The sequence below is a fragment of the Balaenoptera acutorostrata genome, chromosome 14 (genome assembly GCF_949987535.1).
Source record: "Balaenoptera acutorostrata chromosome 14, mBalAcu1.1, whole genome shotgun sequence".
In the NCBI taxonomy this organism is placed as follows: Eukaryota; Metazoa; Chordata; class Mammalia; order Artiodactyla; family Balaenopteridae; genus Balaenoptera; species Balaenoptera acutorostrata.
Window position 1 is genome coordinate 18,929,911 of NC_080077.1, and position 22,485 is coordinate 18,952,395.

The 22,485-nt window shown below is 37.7% G+C and overlaps 1 long non-coding RNA gene across 1 annotated transcript in view; it reads left to right on the forward strand.

Moving 5' to 3' along the window:
* Nucleotides 1–22,485, forward strand: part of LOC102999809 (uncharacterized) — a 465,504-nt gene that overhangs the window by 184,120 nt on the left and 258,899 nt on the right. The window contains exon 4 of the long non-coding RNA XR_009005227.1: nucleotides 14,624–14,733. This is a non-coding gene — a long non-coding RNA (uncharacterized LOC102999809). The remainder of the gene's footprint in view (nucleotides 1–14,623; nucleotides 14,734–22,485) is intronic.

Consider the following 22,485-nt stretch of genomic DNA (forward strand, 5'->3'; position numbering starts at 1 on the left):
AACTGCTTTTGTTGCTTTCCATAGGTTTTGGAAAGTTATTTTTTCATTTTCATTTGTCTCAAGGTATTTTAAAATTTCTTCTTTGATGCTTCTGTTGACCCACTTGTTGTTTATTTCCTGCCAAGGAGCATATACATCAATTATGGATTCACCTTCTTCATGGTGAACTAATCACATCAGTGAAAGGGTGCTTGGGAAGAATGTCACATGGTCTATGGACTTTCTGTTTGGGAAAGTGTATATGTTTTTTCCACCACAGATAGCTGCCCTTGTTGCTGTTCATTGGGAGCTGTGAAAATGGCAGAAATTTAATTAATCTCTCTCCCTTGGTACATTCTCATCTCCAGACTTTGCCCCTTCAACCCATATTTTGATAACGATGCAATCTATCACGTTGCTATTTTTCAAATAAGGAAACTAAGACACAGAGAGGTCAAGTAAGTAAGTCATTCAACTTTAAGTTTAGAGATGGGATGTGAACACAGGTAACCCAACTCTATGCCCTGGACTCTTATCACTGTGCTATACTTTCTTTATACTAATATTTATTGAATGCTGGTAATATAAAGCCCTGAACTGGTAGGACATCATAGTATGATTTCAGGAAAAGCATGGAATTTTTAGATCTGCAGTTAGTACCTAAGCCTCATTTAGCCACAGTGCTTGCTATTCTCTCACTTTTATGGGTCTCTCAGTTTGTACGCTTGCTGACATCTCTCCCTGCCCCTCTCTCATGGAAGTACACATGGACACTGTAATAGCTAAAGGCATTCAGCGAGAGAGAGCAGAAGGAGAATAGATATGAACCATCCACAAATAGGATTACCAACTTCTGGATAATTGAAAACTGATTAAATAGTGTCATGATTTCTTTGTTCACTTTCTAGGAGATGTACCCAAGACCTTCTAGGAATAATCTAAGATAGGTTAGCTGTTGTGTAGCTTTTGTCATAGGCCTACTCTTTTAGGCCTATCCTGCTAAAGATGTGGTTAAAAGGAAGCCATTAATTGATCAAACATTCTGTTCAGTTATTCCATTTTTTTCTAGCTGAAGTTGATATTTTTCCAGGGTACAATGAGCAGTGTGATTCAATTGGCTCAGGGGAGCAAATAGAGCATTTTCCTATAACCACTCAGTCAAAGGTCAGTTGCTATGATTTTGCTGTTCATCCTCATGCAGCAAGGTATTTTTTTCTCTTTTCTTTAAGCTTGACACCAGTATGAGGCAGTTTAAGTTCCCTCTGCTGTTTGCAGTGATTGATTTCTGAAGCAGGGGAAACATCTTTTCACTGCATGAAGATCTGAGTCTACTAAGGCTTGTTGGGGCACAAAGCATTTATATCAAAGTTTGTTTCAGAGAGACTTGGAAAAAAAATAACCTAACCATACAGCTATGAAAATGCAATCTAATACCCACAGACTACCAGGGATGGCAGATACAGAGCACCTGACCCCTCCCTTCCTGAATCTAAACTTGCATCTAAAGATAGGTTCATTGGTCAGGTTCTGTTGACCATCCTGTGCTCATATCCAGCCTTTAAATTCTTTTCAATATTTCATAGGCTAATAGCATCCACCATAAGGCTGAAATCAAATAATCCAATAATGCAAGTATACATAAACCTATTTGACAACCTTGCACAGAGCAACAAACCACCCAGGCAGCCCTTAAATTCTTAACTTTTCTTGTCACATATACCAGAGCTTTTAACTGTATTGGATTTTGCCATATTGTTTAGCTCTTTCCCTTATTACACAAATAAGAAAACTTAACTAATAGTCGTAATTATACTTGTTATGAATACTGAATAAAAGTATAGTGCAGGATATCTTGATCTGTTTTCAACTTCTTGATTTTAGTTGAATCACAGTCTGATTTCCTTCATTTCATTTAGATTTATTTTAGCCTCCTGGTCCTCCTTCTCCGCTAGGGAGATGGTATACTATAAGAGTAACTACTATTTATAAGAATCTACTATGTTATAGGCATTTTACATCATTACCTTTAATCCTCCCAAGAATCATAGCAGGCATTTGTAATAATTCTGTTTCAGAAATAAAGAAATTGAGGTTGAACTAGAAAGTTGTGAAACCTCTATATGAACCTGTGACTTGACTCAAGGACCTATGTTCCTTTCAGTACTCTCTCCCTCAAAATTACCATGGATGTTTCAATTTATATAAAAAGAAAAATCTTTATGCAAGTAAAGATTTGGGAAGGATATCCATAAAACTACCAAAACAATTTCATTTTAACATTTTTCATATGGGTTCATATTTAGTTTTCGTAAGTTCTCTTGCTTAAGTTTGCTTTGTGCATGGTCTATTTCGATGTAGCATGACGTGAAAGAAATGAGTCAATATTCAAAATCCCATAACTATGTATTAGTAAGGAGAAACAAAGAGGCAAAGTTTATGTAAGAGGAAACTTGCCCAAACTCCAAAAGCAGAAGGGGATTACTATTAGCTTTATAAACAAGGGTAAAAATTTGAACAGCTCCTAAATTGTAAATCTAGTCTATCCCTTTTCCAGGAAACACATGGATTCTCTTTCCAGTGAGTGACTAACAGTATGTGGATTAGTCACTGCCTGTGTCTCTTCTTCCCATTGTTTCATTTCTTTCCACTAGGAAATTTACAATTATTAGTATTTGGAGGTCTTCCCTATAATGATATTTGAAGCTGGAAACTAGATGTGACATCTGAAGTAGAAGGTAAATAAAGAGAAAAAGAAGAGAAAACTTAACATTGGGAGCAAGTGAAGAAAAACTCAGGACTTTCAGAAAGGTGAAAAATGTAATAGCTTCATATCCGCAAACTCAAAGAAGGAGAGCATTTTAAGGAGAAGATGATTACTAGAGTCAGATGCTATGTGGAATTCAAAGACAGCAAGCAAGAACTGAAGAAAGGGCCATTGGTTTGGATGGTTAGGACGTCAATAATCTCTCTTAATAATGCTATTTTAGTATTCATTGATAGGGAAAAAAAGCTGGGTTCAAAAAGTAAAGAAGAGAGAAGTGAAAGAGTTATACCGTATGGGCTGTGGTTCTGTTTATTCTATTATTTCATTGTCCTGATATTCTTTCCCAATGATCCAACTTAAGGTCTGATCCAAAATTGATTTATGTACATATATGTGGTTACTGACACCAAAATGATTGAAAGTGAATTATAGAAATGCCTTTTCTAACTAAGGCTAATTTTCCTCCCTCAAAGCTGAAAAGACTACATTATTAGGATCATTTTGAGCAGAGAATTTATTATACAAGGCACAATGTCACTGGTTATGCTGACTAAATAAACTTGTTTGGAAGGAGACAGATTGTTTGTTCAGCTACAAGAAATGAACTGAGAGTAAAGTAAAGAGCAAATTACAAATAAGATGCACTACCTAATTGTGTTTTTTTTTTCTATTTCTTTTCCCCCCTCCAACTCCCCCACATCTATAAAACACAATATGCTTAATAGGATTATGTGCTCAAAGCTCCCCCTTACAGACTGTCAAACATACTAGACCTAGAAGTTCTCTAACTGTAGATTGATGCTCCAGAATAAGCTAGGCTGCATTTCTACAGGTAACAACATTGACCACACTACCTGGACATGCCAGGTGAACTGCTTTAAGGAAGGTGACAGTCAGACCTCTAGAGCATCCACCAGGTATGTATCTAGTTAGAACTAGGAACTAATAACACAGAAATGACAATGACTAGAATTGAGACTTTCTGATGGCTAGGGGAAATTATTGCAAATGACCTCTGCATATTTATTCTAAATCAGGAGACCTGAGTTCAAGTCATGGTGTCACTTGTGTGGTTATGAACAAGTTACTTAACTCTTGATGTGCTTCCTGCTTGCACAGAAGAGGAATGACATAATGACATCTGAACCACCATCCTAAAGAATTATACAGAAGACCAAATGTAAAACCCCAGGCAAATACATATGAAAATTGTTAGTATTTAAGTTTTGACTTGGCACCTCAACTCCTGCTTCAAACAGTATGCCTCTACTTTTATGTCATATTTTGGGCTTCCTACTGTAAAAACTAATATAAGGAAAGAGTTCTGCAAAAAGAAAAGATTTGAAAAAATATTCTAGTGCAACTCCCTAATTTTATAAATGAAACTGAAGCAGAGTGAGTCAAGTGTTTTACCCCATTGCCCATCTTGTCAGATGATTCTGGTAAGTACACAAACTCCTCATTAACATCAGCAAGTCTAAGGGGTGTTTGTATCCATTTATTGGGTCATCTTCACAAGTAATTCCCCCAGATACAAGGCTACCATTGAGAGTGGCTCTAATCTGCTTTGCCCATTCTGAGCACCAGAATTCTGCTTGAAGTTACAGATGGGGTCCCCAATAAGATTAATCATCTAAAACTATGAAGACAATGTGTAGGCAAAAAAAAAAAAAAAAAAAAAAATGAGAATGACTAAACCTACCCTGTGAAATAAAAACTCTATACTGTTCTTGCAAGTTAATTTAAGCATAATTAAAAATAAGGAACTCTGAAGAATATAAAGCAGGCTTTGAAATTAACTTCTGATTCTTATTGGAAATTGGTAAAATCCTTAGTCATGTACCATTAAAGGAATTGTCTCTGTTATTGTCCAGTCTAGATGTCTCTTCATCATTTATGTTCTGCTGATATAGTTCCCATCCCACCCCAGGCTGGGATGACGTTTTTACTTTCTTCAATCAAGCTTTTAGTCAAAATTACAGTGAAATTTTAGTCTCTGCATCTGCAATTGCTCAAAGATTATGCTGTAAATCAACTGATTTCTAAGAAAGCTTCAATTTTGAAAAATGCCTGCTGCCAGTTAGGAAACAATCATGATTAAGATGACATTAATAAGCAATGTTTATTGAGCACTGCAGCGCTTCAGCCAGGTTACAACTGATAGGAAGAGACCCACTCCCAACGCACATACTGCACTACTGCATGGTTAGATTAAGTTCCTAATTTAATTAGCCAGGGATGCAAACCTAATCAGAGGGGAGGTGGCCACGCAGGATAGGAGCAGACACAGCATATGTCAGCATAGCTTCCTTGGCTTCTCCCCAAAACTAACAGGAGCCTATAGCTGCCTGAGGCACTGTCCACACAAAGAGGATACATCTTCATTCTTGCCATGACACTGCCCTTTAATATTCAGGGTTTACATCATTTTCTGGAAGGACTTATATAACCTATTTGCCTCTATAATCCAACTCAGTGTCTGCAAGGTCTCATCTTCCACCAGGGAGCAAGCAGTGTCTGGGCCTGGAATGGAATCTCTGCTTCTGAGTTTCTAGGATTCTGGGAAAGCCTGTTTTCCAGTGAGTGTCACCAGGTGGCCCACTCTGTGATGGGACGTCCTCTCATGCAGCATCTCATTGAATCCCCACAAAGAGCCATTACAGGTTCACAGTCATTATCCAAAACCCTTAGACTTATCTAAGTTTTTGAATTCAGAACTTTTAGATTTCAGGCAGGCTAAATGGTGCGTATAACATATATTTAGTTTGTATCAACCCCAGTGGGATCTGAGGCAGCACCCCATAAGTAATTGCTTTATATGTGGGGTAAATAAAGACTATGAATTGCCTTACCTCAGCTCAGTAAGAATTTGCTGCAAGTTAGTTTGTGCCAAAGGTACAAACAATCATTTAGTTCTAAGAACTTTTGGGATGTTGCAATGTGGATTAGGGTTTACTGACCTATATTATTATCTTCATCTTGCAATGAGGAAATTGAGGCTAAGAGAGTTTAAGAAACTTGTCCAAGGTCACAACTAGTAAGTGGTAGGGGAAAAATTCAAACTTAAGTGTGTCTGAATTCTAAGTTTGCATCTTTAATAACAGTACCATAATCTAGCCTTGGCTGTCTTTCAATTTGAGACAGCTTTCCATTTTCTGACTCTTTTCAAAAAGGCCTGGACTAGGCAGAGGAGAGTGAGGCACTCATCTTGGGTATAAAATATGAGGGGGTGCCAAAAAAACTCATTAACCAAGATAAATAATTCAAACATGCAATATGTTAACAATTCAGTTAATGCAAAAAGCCCTGATGAACAAAATGTAAAAAATTTCAATCCAGACGCGATCAATGTTACTGAGTTTTTGTTTTGTCTCAGATTCCAAGGTGTTATCACTCCAACACTGCTCTTTGACCTCCGAGTATTGCTCCGTCCTTCTCTGTTCTCACTGCAGTAAAAGGGCATATGATGTCCCATTGCCGTTGGCAAGAATGGTGACTCCAGAGCAGGGGCAAGGAGAAGCGGTTGTCCAGTGTAAACATTCGCCAACATCAGTATGCTCCCTGATTACCAGGATTAAAGATCCCTTCTGGCTACGTTACTGTTGAACTGGTTCATCCCAGTTTCAATTACACAAAGAGAAGGGGCATTATTTTCATAGATATTTCAATAGAGTTAAGGGATTGGAATGGGAAAAGTTTAAGTTGATCTACTTTCAAGTTCACAATTTGATCAGTCAAGACCTAGTTGGAAAGAGAATCCACTCCAATAAAGAGAGTTTAATGCAGGAATGACTTACTGGGTCAGAGAACAGAAAGGGTATTAGACACTGAGACAAGCAACAGCAGGAAGCCAATACCACACCCTGGTCTAAAGGGAAATGGGGAGACTGGTGTTTCTGGAATCAGAGAGAGCTTGAGAAATGAGGAGGGGCTGCCAGGCAGGAGCTGGGGTTGTGAGGCGGGGTCGGGGGGGGGGGCACCACTCAGAGCAGAGAGGTAGAGGGGAACATTTTCCCAACCTTCTTACTCCCCCTTCTCCTTCAATCTCTTGTGAGGAGTGCCTCAAATTGGCTGCCCCTGTGGGGAACAGCTGGAAGGGATCCTGGCTGATGCAATGGGTAGGGATCAGTCTCCTGGGGCACAGGGAAAGGCAGCAAAGGGAAGAGAGAGGATCTAGGGCAGGGAGAAACTAGAAAGAACCACAATGAGTTTTTTTCATTGAGTTTTACAAGCTCAGGTACCTATCAATGTACTCCTGTCTGTGTAATGACACAGCTAAAGGAGCAATTTAATGAAAGCAGGAGAAATACAAAGATAGTACCACTTAATGTTATCACGATCACTTAAAATTAAATACTTTTATGCAAAATTATTATTGATTACACAGGATTATTCCCATTGTGCAAAAGATGACTGATTACATTCTTTTTTCTTCATCATAAAGTTCACCTTTAAATTGCATAGAAAAAAGAAATATTTATGCTAATGTGAGTCCCTGGCAGTATGACTTAGATATCTCTATTCTCCCATGCAAAACAATAAGAAAAAGACTAGAAAAGAAGGCACTGAAGATTTTAAACACCAAATAGTCCTTCTGAATCAGCATTCAAAGACAATAGAAGGACTCAGCGGAGATTTAAGTAGCTATTTTTGTACATAATTTTAGGAGCATGCCTAAGGAGAAATGGTCATTTATTTGATATGACTCATGACCACTGATGTGGACATGTTCTCTAAATATATGAGAAATCTAACCTGGGGTGACTATATATTCATTTTCTGTATACTTAATTACGCTGGGTTATTATTTACTCTAGGATACTGATAAATAAGGAGGATGGGGAGAATGAGAGCAAGATAGGCTACCTGCCCCCAAGATGACCAAGGACAGGGATCCTACTATGACAGCAGAACTCTTACTTCTGGTCTCTTTTCACACCTTTAAGTTTTCACATCATAATTTAAGACCAAACTGCTTTGTTGGTGTCTTCTAAGGCCATGCTCCCTCAGCTGCTAGTGGGTTCAGTTCCCCGTCGGTCATCTGGATCTTAACAATGGCCCACTTTTCAAACTCCCTTTTGGTAGAGTTGATAAATACTTGAAGTCATTATAAACCATCTTGTAGAAAACACTATTAAATTTTTTCCTATAAATTATATCAGATAAGGAACATACACATTTAAAAAAATAGTTTTCAGGCTACCTTCCTTTTGGTAAGGTTTAGTCTCATTCTGATAGCACTATTTTCTCCTTCCCATAGATGCTTAACCATGTTTTAAATATTCAGTTTCTTTTTCTGCCTCAGTTGCTTTCTCTTTTCTACTCTAGTAGAATTAAACATTTCTTTTTTACTTTTTTTCTTCTTTCAGAGACTCACAAAGGAAGGGATACCATGGTAAATTTTCAGGATAAATTGGTTTTGGGGAAATGTTTATTCATTAAATTATGTATAGCTGATGTTTACTGTTTATTCTATATTTGTATAACATTGGGTTACATGCTGGGAATTTAAAGATAAGGCTTGGGCTTTCATTTTCAGAAACATTAAGTCTAGTGAGGTAAACACGCATGTAAAGATGATTTCATCTAATGTGTTGAGGATATTAACGGAAGTACACATGCATTTTCCTGGATGTAGACATTCTGAGACAACATTCATAAACAAATAATAAAATAAATTCAAGTACTTATTGTTTCTTTCTTAGAATGTTTTCCAAAGCGTTTATTTCTAAGGCTACCTTTATCTCCCCCTGCTCTACCAATTGTGTAATGTGGTGTAGAACATATCTCTATATTATGGACTCAACAAAATGGTGTGCATTTCTGTGACACAGATATGGACACTTGTGATTGCTGTGTACACTTGGAAGATGAAACTTTATAAATATGGCTGCTATAGAATTTAACTCAGAGGTGATATACTTAAATGCTCAGGCTTAGAAGTCTGAGAGTTCTGGATATGAATTTTGGTTCTAGCTATGTGACTGGGCAGGTTACATAAACCCTTTGAGGCTAGATTTTTAAATCTTTAAGATGAGGATGAAGTACCCATAGTACAATATGATAGTGCTGATAAAATAATATAACATGCATAAAAAAGCATAATGCCTGTCACATAAGCATCCAGCAAATGGTTATTATAATTTATTGACTTCTAAAAAGCATTTACACCATCATTTCTTCTTTCTAAAGTTTTCTGTTAGGGAATCACAAGGGTCATCGTTGCTCAATTAATAGTGTTGATACAATTATAAACTCATCGTATATAAGTATACAATTATAGAATCATGAATTTTTTCTAGTGTAACTTGCCCATATCCATTTTGAAGAAGAAAATACTGAGGTTTAGATGGTTTAATTGACTTGCCCAAGTCAGCTGTTTAGAGAACCCATGTCTGCTGCCCCTACACAGTGTCTTGTACTTCAGAGTATACTTTTCCTCCCTACCCACCTCACCCCACCCTCCCTGTAATTTCCATCTGCATTAAAAGTATCCCGCCTCTCATGAACATTTCTGATTCATACTCCTTTGACAATGAAGCTGAGCTGGTCTATCATTGATGAAGTGTGAATGAGATGCGGTTATTAATACAAACAGAGGCACCCTCTGGGTATTATACATTTATCAGATCAATCATCAAAATATAAAACTACAAAAACAACTAATGAAAACAAAGTGAATATTGTTAGCTAAATTAATGCTGTCATCTTCCCCAAGTGTGTCTTCAAAATGAAATGGTCCAACAGCAAAAATAGAACAAGCTGGGAACACTAAGTTCCGCAGTGTAGAGGATTTGAAACACAGATTTATTTTCCAATGCATTAAATTGTTCAAGTGTCAGTGGTGGATGATTATTAGCATGTGAGGACCCCAGAAAAATCCAGTATTCCCCTTCCCAGCATTTCTAATAGAATTACAACATAAAACTACAGCCACATCAACAAAATGAATCTGTACTTTGAAACCTGACCCAAAGACACCCTCTTTGTCTCCTGCTCACCTACTTGCTCTAGGAGTTTTAAAGCCACTGCTACCGCTCCCCCCCAAGGCCAAAATATTTGCCTGCCTTTGCCAAGTGCTTCAGATGGAGCAGGAATACCAAATCAAGAAAGCATATTGCTGCACATATTTATTCGTTGAAATGAAATAATGCTCTTGAGAGTAGTGAAGTTAGTATCTGTACCAGTTAAACTAATTTTCTCTCTTTTTCAAGTCAGTGCCATCCTTTTGCTGGTTTGTCCTTTTGTGGTCAATGCTTACATAAAGAAATAGTCTAGAGTTTCTGTGTGCTAGGAGCATGGTGGTGGATCAAGACTTCTGTCACCTTGAGAGTTGCTTTGGTTTGAGGACAGCAGGGACTACAGGATAAGTTGGTTTAAGGTAATTTTGTTACAGAAAAGTGGGTGGGAAAGAGCTACGGATGACCCTTTCTGTTCTCTACAGTCCAACATGTCTCAAGGAGGATGGGATTCTGCTAGAGGGAATCTGTGTGAGAATAGCTGGTGTGATCCCACTTTTAGGAAAGATCAATGTTCTTCGTTACTGAAGTTGATAGGGCAGCTTCTCCTATAAATGCTGTCCTCAATCCACATGAAGTGAATTCTGGCCAAGAAGATCAGCCGAGATGCCAGAAAATGTACACTGAGCATGACATGCTCACTGGCAGAGACATTCTGACTGTTGCTCAGGTCACAGTGATATTTGAGATTCAAGATTGCAGAGCATAGAGACTATAAAAGGGAAGCTTTGTTTAACTGATCTAAAGACATTACGATGTTGGTTGCTTTCATTCCTTAAAATCCCAAATGTTGTTTAACACTTTATTTGCTTTGCACTGAGAACTTGAAGGTTAGAAAAAATGGTTTCTGGCATCCGGATGATCACAGTCTAGTTGGAAAGATATGGACAGAATAAATACGAGAGATGCTGTAAGATCAGAGGGGAAAGAGAAAACGATTCCCTAGTGAAGGTTGTGGTGGTGAGTGGGGAAGGGACGGGTTCCTCAGAGGAGGTAGGAGGGTGATTGACACCTGAAGTAATCCTTGAAGAATAAGTAGGAATTCTCCGAACAAGGTGGAAAAGTATTAGAAACAGAGGGAATAATGCTATGGATAAACACTGTGATAAAACTGGCTACTTTGAGGGCTTTTTGAAAAGTTTGATTAGGCATTTTGATTTCTGTTGTTCATTTATTTGACCTGGAGGAAAATAAATTAGTAGCGTATGAAAAATAAGGAAAACAAAACATATGTTCCTTCAGTCTTTAGGGCCTAAATATGTGTCATCATAAAATCTTTACATCCAGTCCACACTTGAACTAGGACTGAGACATTTTCTGAAACTGTTGAAATACTGTAGATATCCCATTGACCATTACCATTCAGTCATGGTTGAAGGTTGACATTTATAGAGATTTTTATACTCTGATAAAATATAGATGCTTATGCTATTTCAGAACTGCATCACCTTTCCAAATACTATTCCATTACTATTAGTTCTTAGGCGACTTGATGCTGGATCATATTGGATATGAAATTTCATGCTGAAACTCCCTAACATGCTTCTCAGTTCAGCATTTGAAATGCCTCAGGAGAAGTTCCTAGTCAGTAAGCCTGAAGATCTTCACGTCCCAGAAGTGAAAGGAACAGTTATGATGTTTTTAATATGTAGAAAAGGAGTTCTCTTTTGGGTCAGTAGGATACAGGAAACAAATTCTGGGAAATTTTACTGATAAGATATAGATATTCAGGCTTAGAAAATTTGACCAAGAAACTCCTTATAAATTCAAAGACGTAGAGAATAGGTTCTGCACGAATAAGGGCCATACTGAAAAAGTACCTCATTCAGAAACCCTTGAAATGAAGCCTAGAAATGGGGCCTCTCAACTACTCACACAACTTGGCATTAAGTGTCTTGATCATTTAATGCCAGGGGAACCTAGGAACTGGTAGGCTAACAGTGTTAGGGATGTGGTTGTGTTGGTGAACCCGTCCGTAACTAGCATGAAAGTAATCGATATCGGGTATGGCATACCGTTAACTGATAAAGATACCTTTCATGATATTTTCCAAAAGACTATTTGCCAAAATTATTGAAAGAGCTATGTGTTCTCTAGCAATTTATCACATATCAAATATTTTTTATCTTCTTGCTATATATTAGGTACTGCATTAGCATTCACAATGCAAAAGACGAAAGAGACCCAGCCTTTGTCCTGGGAGGATGAGTGCACAGTTGCTATGGCCAGGAGCTGTGCTGCTTTCTTTATAACCAAGCTTCTCCCTGTCATCATAAATGAGCCATACAGAAGCCTTGTTGGAGAAAAAAAACCCTCCATGGAATCTAAACTCTTTGTCTATGATTATGGTTCATTCCTCTCTCCTCTCTTTCTTCACAACCCAGATACCTGGATTCCAGCAAGAGTGAGAGTAGAAGGACATAGGTCAGAACGGCTGGGGGCAGGAGGATGGGGATAACCCTGTAGGTTCCATTGGGATTTTGGCTATTACTTCGAATGACATGGAAAACCATTAGAGCATTTGAAGCAGAGAAGAGCATGGTATGACTTACAAAAGGATCAGTCTGGCTATTGTATAGTGAGAATAAACTACAAGACATAAGGATTAAAGGAAGGACCATACAGGGGGCTATCCCAACAATCCAAGCAAGAGATAATGGAGGCTTGAACTAGCTTGGTAGCAATATATGTGGTGAAAAGTTCCCAGGTTCTGAAACTATTTTGAAGGTAGAATGAATAGGATTTGCTTATGGTTTGAACGTGGGGTGTGAGAGAGAGAATTCAAAGATGAAGCCACTGATTTGGGGCAAAGACTTTGGAAGGGTGGCGTTGCTATGAACTGAGATGGAGAAGACATTGGGCAGAGCAGGACGGTGAAGATTGGCCATTTGTTTTAGTCGTATTAAGTTTGTGATGCCTAATGCATGCCTAGGTGGAGATGTGAAGTGGGCAATTGCCCATAGGTCTGTGTTTCAAGGGAGAGGGCTGGGCTGGACATAAAAATCTGCCAGTCAACAGTGCAGAGTAGGTATTTAAAGCCACAGAATCAAATAATTAAATACTGGGGCATTCCAGTATTTAGAATTTGTGTGGAGGTGAGATCCCAACAGACAAAATTCATATACACAGTTGAAGTCAATGTTGATAATTATGTCAACTGGCATCAAGTCAAAGAAATCAAAGATAGTAGAAAAGAAATATGATGAGCTGAATCGTACAGTAAAACAAGTTTCAATTACATGGCTAGATGATCTAACCTAGAGAATCCATTTAACATCTGGATCAAATGATGACTTTGCAAAAAACATGTTGCTTTTCAAAATGCTTAAAAGCAGGCACAGCGAGTCATAAACAGAAAATTCTTCAGTTCAATCAATGTTTATTATTTTGGTAAGAAAACCGATTAGCCTGACATTACTATTGTTGCAAATTAGAGACTATTGTACAAAGAAAAATGAGAAAAGTATGTACTTAACCATGTCTCTGGTTTTGTCTTTATAATTTGCATGATCACAAAATTTTATTGATGACTTTTGCCTAATAATAAACATATGTGTGTGTGTGTGTGTGTGTGTGTGTGTGTTTGTGTGTGTGTGTGTGTAATTTGTTGCTATAGGTTAACTCTGGAATCTTTTTTTTCACTTATAATTTTTTTCACTGCATATCCAAGAATCTGTTATGCTAACTCTACTGAAAGTTTTGATCTTAGAAGAAGCCCCTGGCATACCTTTTCAAAAGATGTAAATAAAGCCCTTTATTAACTTCATAGGATCCTGAGTTGTCCTGTGTCTCACATTAATAAAGAGGGGGGTAGCTAGTAATGGGAAAGTCAGTTAAATATAAATCATTAATAACATAACATATTTTCTATAGATACAAGGTGTGTTTTGACAGGTCAATTGTGTTATTACTCTAGAAGTCAGTTGACACATTGTCTTGGTAATGGGAAAGTTTTCCAGGAGTAATTCTCCTGAGAGCTTTGGTATAAATTATATTTGGTGGCCTAAAACTAATTTAAAAAAAGCATAGCAGTGTATCCTCTGCCAGGAAACTTGGAATAAATCTTAGAAGGCAACTGCTGTTCTTGAGAAGTGACTAAGCAGGAACTTTTGGATTCTGATCATATTCTGAGAGTAGCTGGAGATCTCCTGAGTCTGTCACAAATCTCTCAGGCCTGCAAAACTCAAAGTCCTGGAGTCATTTATGAAAATCAACAACCAAGTGCTATTTTTCTTTCAATATTGATTCCTTTAACTTGAGTGAGTAGACAATTCATGAGCAGGAATCTTAGGTACAATGACACCACTGCACCGAAGATCAGTTGGAGAATGTGGTACAGACATTCAGCTACCCTAAAATGGAGTGGTCCAAAGCTACTACCAGATTCCTCTCCAAGCTCAGCAGTAGAAAGCAGTCAGTTGAGCTGACTCTCTTATAGAACCATGTCTTCATAAGTCCCACAACAGGCTGTATCTAGATCAAGCTTAGCTTTGGTAAAAGAAACAAGACCTAACTCTGGTACCCCTATTCTTCACCCATTTTAACTACAGAGAGGCTGAAGCTCAATGTTGAAATACTGTCATTTAACACTTGTATTGATTTAGGGGGAATGTTAGTCCATATAGTTTATAGAAATAATAATGATAAAAATCTCTTTCCCAAACCTAGATTTTTCTGTCTGTTTATTCCTTTCCTGTTTTACTGCTACCAACCCCCAAAACTGTGATAAGAAATTAGGATTATCTAATATGAGGTTTTAACTTACACCTCATTTGTCTGCCGCATGATACATGTTAGATATTAAATGTATGGTTACTTTTTGGCCGCATTATCACTTTTCACGTTTTCTCAATTATAACAGACACTTATGGATCGAAACATGTGAAGCTTTCATCAAATGTCTCATAGTTTCAAGGACGGCTGGATTTAATCATTTCCAGGGATACATCTAGAGGAATTCCCATAACCTGAGTGAGTAACCCAATTTCCCTTAAAAATAAAGACCTCTGATGTTAGGAAATTTTTCCTCATTGTTGGTCTCTCAAAGAGGCTCCAGTTTCCTCCACCTCAGCCCCATTCCAATGCTAAGGAGGTGGCAGGGATGGTGCAGTGAAGATCAAGGACAAATACTAGGGCACATTTCCAAGAGAACAATTTCTCTTTGGCGTATCATAGGATTTGTTTATTTTCACTTACAGGAAATTTATATATTACTGAAGTGTTGTGCTGATTCTATTTTTTAAAGTATATATGGGAGAAGTAAATACATAACTATTAAAATACACTTCTGCCTTTGTACCACCTGAAATCATCCTGCATAATAGAAAATAGACTTATAAAGTATTAGTCTGACCATGCCCTCGGTACATCAGTCTCCTTTGCAGGATAGATGTGGATTGTCAAGCTCAGTTTTTTAGCCTCTAAGGGTTATATCTCAACCATGAATGTCTTTCCTTTAAAGTGAGGATGTTGGGCCAGATAAATTCTGAAGTCCCTCCAATTGGTGACATCTTCAGGTTTCTGTTCAGTTCATTCTTAATTGAAAACATAGTTCCACAGAGACAGCAGGCACCTTGTACCTGCCTGAATACCATTACACGCCTTCTCTTTAGCCTTCCCTCCCCTAGGCTAGATGTCCCACTTAGTTCTTTCATTTTTGACTTTCACATACAGTATTTCAGCTTTTCCAGTGACACATTTCTGGCAGCACTGGGAAGGGAAAGCGGAGCCAGAGTTGACAGTGCGTGCAACCAGCATGGTGTAAATCACCCTGGCAGAGAGCCAGACAACATCTGGCTGGGAGGATGGAAAAACCCCTAAAGTGTGAACTCTCTGACTTTTTTTCCCACTTTAATATTCCTTTTTATCATTATCTTCCTTTTTTCCCCATACACCTATCTTTAGGTTCCAAGATGTAGTGGGATTCTGTAGCAGTTATGAAACAAAAGTTTTTGAGTCCACAAGCAGACATCTTCTGATTTCATTAAAAAATCTGAAAGGTGGACCCTATCCATCCAGAACTTCTTATTAGCACAATAAAACCTCCAGTAACAGCCTTGGAGCAGGTCTGAGAAAAGGGTAGGGGCTGGGGATTAGAGAGTTACCCTGGACCAAAAGAGTCAACCTCACTTAGACTTTTGGACTTAGGCCAGGCTGAGGGTGAGCAGGATAAACAGAAAAATCAAATTCCTTGTTTTATGTCAAGAATTACATAGCTAGGAAGTTGTTTTGTTAGAACGAATGTGTCACATGTTTCCATCACCCTGTTTTCATACTCATCACACACAAAAGGAAAGTTGTAGAACTCAGACATTTTCAGCATAAGAGAGAAAATGGGGGTGTTACCATAACAATGCATCTGGTGCAGAGCTGGCCAAGAGTTCACACTTCATGGAAAACTATGTTTTCCCATGAACCAGGCACATTGCATGCTTTTCTCCACAAGCTGATATGTTAGACCAAGTGTCTTCAACCAGAGAGATGACTGAGGTCCTTAGATATGAGCAGGTAAGTGCATCACCCTCAGACACATGTTCCAAAGACAGTTTGAGTTCAGTGTGCTTACCTGAATTCACTCTGCACTTTGTGACAGCCCATCCACACTGGTCTCCTTGGTTACCACACTTGCTGCATGTAAGGTTTTCCAGCAACTGTAAATCGCTGTGATTTTTCAACATTTAGCTAATTATAGATTCTCCTGTAAAGTGGAAATATTCACCTTAAAATCCTGCCCACCTGGCTACTGTTTCTGTGTCAAATATATGTAAGTCAAATTTGTTTTCTTTTAAACCAAAATATATCCTCCCCTACATCGCTTTACTACAAAAGAGTTTCAAAAGGGGAAAATAATTTTCCACTTAATATTTATAGAGGATTTATTTATTCATTTTTTAAAACAAATGTTTTTTAAATTCAGGCACTGTTCTAGGCATTGGGTACAGTGGTGAATAAGAATAAGCATTCTTTCTTACTGTCTTACCTGTCAGTTGGGGACTCATGCTGTTAACTCATTGTTGTGAGTACTGCAATTATGCTAGTCTTCATTTATTTGTAAACACAATAACTTATGAGAATATTAATGGACACAGATTATTCAGAAAGTAATTGCCTAACATGCAAAATGCCATTATTTATACCCTCATGGTGTATGCATGTGTGTGAGTCTGGAAGTGTTTAAAAAGAATTGAACTGTATAGCATATAGTGTCAGTTATATTCACAAAACTATGAATTTAGGTGATGATTTTGTACTGCCATTAAATGCAGTAAATTCCAATAATAAATTCATCTCAGAGGCACAGATAATGCAAATATGTATGTTTATTTTATGGGAGCCTTTATTAATTATATGCGTGGTAGAATTATGTGAGAAAACAATAATTCAACAATAATTCAAACAATAATTTGAAAATAATGAGTGACATGGATTTAAGCCACCAAGGATGCCAAAATAGAAATTTTGTCTATTAAGCTTTGAATTTATTGTAGGAAACCAACCAGTTTGCATAGTTTTCCTTCATAACTTCATTCGTATAACTGGGGAAGACACTTGTATATTTTATTATCCCAGGGGAAGGACATCCATCAGATGATAAAGTAATAATCAGACACTAAGTGAATTTCTTCAGATTTTAGAGAAAAGGAAATAACTACCAGCCTAATAAAAAAATGCCTTGCCTTTTATTTCTTGGGGAATTTCAGGTGAACTCTGAGACTATAAACATCCGCTGAAGTTGGTAATTCAGCAAATCTGCCCATATAAACTTGTGTTAAAAGCATCTCCCTTGAACTGAAACACCTACTGGAATAACATTTATTCATGAATTCTAGCACTAACTACTGATTTCTCCATAAACTTGGCTTGTGTATGGTAAAAGTGTGCAAAACACAACATTAGAGGAAAGAAGGAGACTCTTGGCTTTCATATGCACTTGGGACAGTTATTTTAAGGTGAAACATTTAAATATCAGAGAGATCTTTTGGTGAAATGGCCAAGTTTGAGAATGCTTTCTTTTCTTATGTCCTCAACTGAGATGTAAACTCTGCTTTAATTGAATAGAGGCAGGGGTATTCAATCCCATGTGCTATAGCCATTTCAATGTGGAATAGAATCTGTCTAAAATGGGTTGTATTCATATTATTAATTATTAAATGTGTTATATACAGAATATGCAGTCTGTAATCACTGCTTTTAAAATCTGTGCTTTTGGAGAAAGATGATTATCAGAGTGAGTGCAATAGCTCTCTACCTGTGATCCCAAGTTGCAAAGAAAATAAGTTGATCAGATTCAGTGATATTATGGGAGAAAGATCTGGTGGCTGTGATAATCATCCTGACAGTGCCCTTTGACGATTCAGATGGGAATGGCAGCAATAGTCAAATGAAAGACTGGCAAGATTAAAACTGATGACCACATTACATATTATACTGAAGCTCATACATTATACTCAATGAAAGGAACCATGCAACGCAAGTAGGAAAGCCACTGTTCTGCTGATTCCTAATTATATCTTTTTTTCCGCATCTGTTTCTATTCCAGCACCTTAACTCATTCTAGTAGAGAGGGGAAACAGGTTTCATTAGGATTTAGGAGCCATATCCTTCAGGGATTTTTAAAATACAAAGAGTAATACAAATAAGAAATAACAAATTTCGCCGCTAATTATCGAAGAGTCACAAGGCCTCTGGGTAAATGAGATGTTGTGATGGTTAGTGCATTTAAGAGAAAATGTGGTTCGTGCTCCAAGATGTTAATATGGGATTTTTGGTTTTGATATGCCAAACGCTGCTCTAGGCACTGCCAGGTTTGGAGCATACAAGTGATTAATTCTTTACTCGAGAATAGAAACACAAGCTCAAATGATAGCATCTGTGGAAGGAACCATATTTTTTCATGTCCAAAGCAAATAAACAGGTGAATAGACGATGCACTTACAAGTTGTAATTGATGGGGTCACATGATGGAGAGTACTTGCTGGGGAAGGAAGGGTATTGGGGGTCAAGGAGAAGTAGGCCTTGTGAAGACCTACTGTTATGCAAAATGGGAAACTCAATACAGAATCATTGGTTGATGCTACAACCAAATGTCTTGCTCTAAAGACTGGCTCGTAGAAGATCGTGGTGTTCTCTGTGATGGTTAGTGAGATTTTCTATAAGGCAGGGTTCATGTTCTTAATCTCCCCTCAAGCTTTGCCCCACAAACATACATACTTATTTTAATATATTTTTATGATTTTTTTTGACTTTGATTCTTCATTTCTCTCTTCATTCTGAGATTTTTTAGCTATCAACGTGGCCTCTTTGGCTTCTCCAACTCCCTTTCCCCTCAAGCCTTTATCAGTTGTGTGAAGCATTGCAGAATAATCTTGTGTTTTCTGCCTGGAATGCCTCTTTTAGCTCTTCTGTCTGACAACCTCATCTTTCAAGGTTCAGCTCAAACTGTCGCTGCTCTGTGAACAAGTTCTCTGATTGATTCAGATAGGAGATGGTCACCTTCCCTCTAGCCTACCACGGCTCTTTGTAAACACTTCTGTTACAGAATGTACCACAATTTGATGAAATTCTGTTTACACTTCTATTTCTCTACCAAGACTATAAGCTCTTTGAGAGTATAGACCTTCTCACTAGTACCTGGTTCAGTGCAGAACATGTAGGCGGTTCTTAATAAATATTAAATATTTATTGACTAGAATTTCAGCGTTCACTGAATTAAAAGAATGAATGCCTATAAGAAGGATTGATTGTATGACAGCTCTAGGTCTATACTGATTAATCTAGCTAGCTGAACTCGCTTAGAAGTAGGGATATTCATAAGAAATTGACATATTTCAAGTATGGGATCTGCTTAGAAAGTTGAGGAATGAAAGCAGCAAATCAATACTTGAGAAGAGACAGAAAGCTGAAATTTCTTGATGCTTAAATACATATAAACCCGAGTCAGAAGAAAAACTATAAAATTAAAGAATAGAAGTGACGTTAGAAAATGTTTAACTGAACTTCAGAGAGAATGTAAGAGAACTTGTCCATGGCCTCCAACAGGGTTATTGGCAGAGGACCAAAATCCAAGCCTCTTCTCAATCCTGTGCAATTTTCTCTGTTCTCACTGCTGTGACAACTCCATTTCCATTGCTTATACAACCAGCATAGAATGCAGATAATGTGTTTCTCTTCTTTTTTGGCTCTCATGAATAATTTTCAGCAGCTTTCACAATTGCTTTCTGTTGCCCTGCTGGGTTCATCCTTGCAAAGGACATCTTATCATACAGCAGAAAGAGTCACCCAGTACCTTTCCAATATCCCTTCAGTCAATCAGTCAACAAGTTATTTGTTGAGCAGTTGCTGATGTGACCCACATAGGGCTAATATGATGGAGTTGGCTGCTTTTAAGTTCAATGCATCAATTAAATAGCACTTTGCATGATTTTGACTTGGCATATCTCGAGGGACAATATTTTTCAAGGCCACTGTGAACTCAGTAATGGGAAGCTCACCCAGTAATTAATTTTACATGAAATCATGCATTTTAGCCTGATCCCCAGTGTAGGCTTTAAGACTATCAGATACATAGCATCCAGGACCAAATTCTGTCCTCAGATGTTCAAAGACCATGTCCATCTGCTCTTTACGTTTTATGACTGAAACTGAATATCCAGAAAGTGATAGAATCAGAAAGACATTCTTCTCAATATGAAGTGCTGAATGTTTCGTTGCACTGAGAACTGGGGACCAGGAGAATGGTGAGAGTGAGAATGACATTTCAGAATTTGTGACAATTTTTGCTGATGCTTTGGCATCCAAATACCCTACCTTCTGTGACTCAGGCTTCAGTTGAAATATAAAGAGATGGATTAAACCTTTTGGACGGGGGACTGTCCTGTAATTCAGTCCATTAAGTCACATGGCTTAGGCACTAGGCTGGAGGAGTTGCTATCACAGGGGAGCTGGTTGGCTGGGGAGGAGGGGGATATAGGAACATAAAACCATATCAGAGGCCTGAACATAACTATGTTAAAAAAGTTGTGTTTACCTAAATTTCAAATTTACTTGGGCCTCTTATATTTTTATATGCTAAATCCTGCCTTTGTAACTTAGGACCTCTGCATGGCAGTTACTTTCGGGCCAAGATGGAGCTTTGGATGTTATTGCAAGACTGTGGATTCCATCCTGCATAGCTATGTGAATTAGTCATAACTCATCTGATAATAGACTTTTAGCAAGGTCAGGCTCTTGGGTAATACTTGAATGGAAACTGCCTGGGAATAAGTTTTAAGGGTAGTATTGCATTCCGGTTAAAAACATGAGTTTGGAGTCAGGTGGCCTGAGTTTGGATCTGGACTCTTCCTCTGGAGTTATGTGACTTTGGGCAAGTTACTTCACCTTCCTGTACCTTAGCTGCTTCATCTGTGAAAGCGATGATAATAGTAAAGTTGTCTTTTGGTATCTGCAGGGGATTAGTTCCAGGTTTCTCCACGGATACCCAAATCAGCGAATACTCAAGTCCCTTATATAAAATGACAGCACTGTCAGTCCTCCATCTCCACTGATTCTGCAAATTCTGAGGGCCGAGTGTATCTAACTTCGAGTTGTTGTAAAGATTAAATGGACCGATAAAGTGTTCGGCACATCAAAAACTGTATAAATGCTAGTTATTATTGTTTATAAGACCTATCTAAATTTCTGGGTATATTTTTATTTATTTTAAAAGTTTTAGAAACCTTAACTGCTTATAAGTAACATTAAACTCAAGTCATCTATTTTGAATTGTCAGCACATAAAAAGGATACTAAATTATATGTTCCTGAGCATTTGTTTAATTAGTCAGTGTTATACATAATTTTAATTGCATGACCCTGTATGTTGGAGTCTCTGTGTCACTGAAGTTTTGTCAACTTCTACTGTAATACCACACCAGAGGAATGAGAATGTTCTGTGACAAAGATCTAGGGAAAATAAGAACTTTTACTAGATCTTTGTCATAGAACATTTTTTTCCCCTAGATCTTTGTCATAGAACATTCTCATTCCTCTGGTGTGATATTACAGAAATATCACAAAAAACAAGTGATTCCATGAAGTCCAGGTAAAGTTTGCATTCAACAAGACTGTCTTGAAAGGAGCAGATAACTCCTGAAATTGCCAAGAAATATGTGATGACTATGACTTCAGCGTGGGATCAGAAAAAAGAAAATGTGAGACAATAAGTTCACAAGCTCTTAATAAGAAATGTGAACTAAAAATGTGCTGAGTAAGAAAACTCCAGACATTTTAGAAAATGTCACAAGTCTAATGTAATATAATCAGCTTACTAAATTGGAAAGTGTAAGTATAATTTAGAATTCTATCTTTAGTCTACATAAGAAGACTCAATCTTTTAGCTTTCAATAAGCCAGACATAGTGACTTTTTTCAGCCCCAATTGAAACATAAATGAAAATGAAAATATAAGTTAATTTACATATAAATTAAATTATAGCCAGTTATAGAGTGATTGTCACTGGAAATTGGGAAAAATAAGACATTTCAAAAGCTGTGGAAAAGAGAATTGTGAAGAGGACCTACTTGGAATTAAGGGTCCCGTGACCGTTGCATGTTTATAGCCTCAGTCTGATGCCGGCGTGGTTGAGGCAGCGTTTTTGGTCTTGAACGCTGTGATTCTGTGGGTGAGTAAGAACTTCAGTTCTTACATAGGTATTTTCAGCAACGCTGTTTGCAAAGCACCCCTCAAC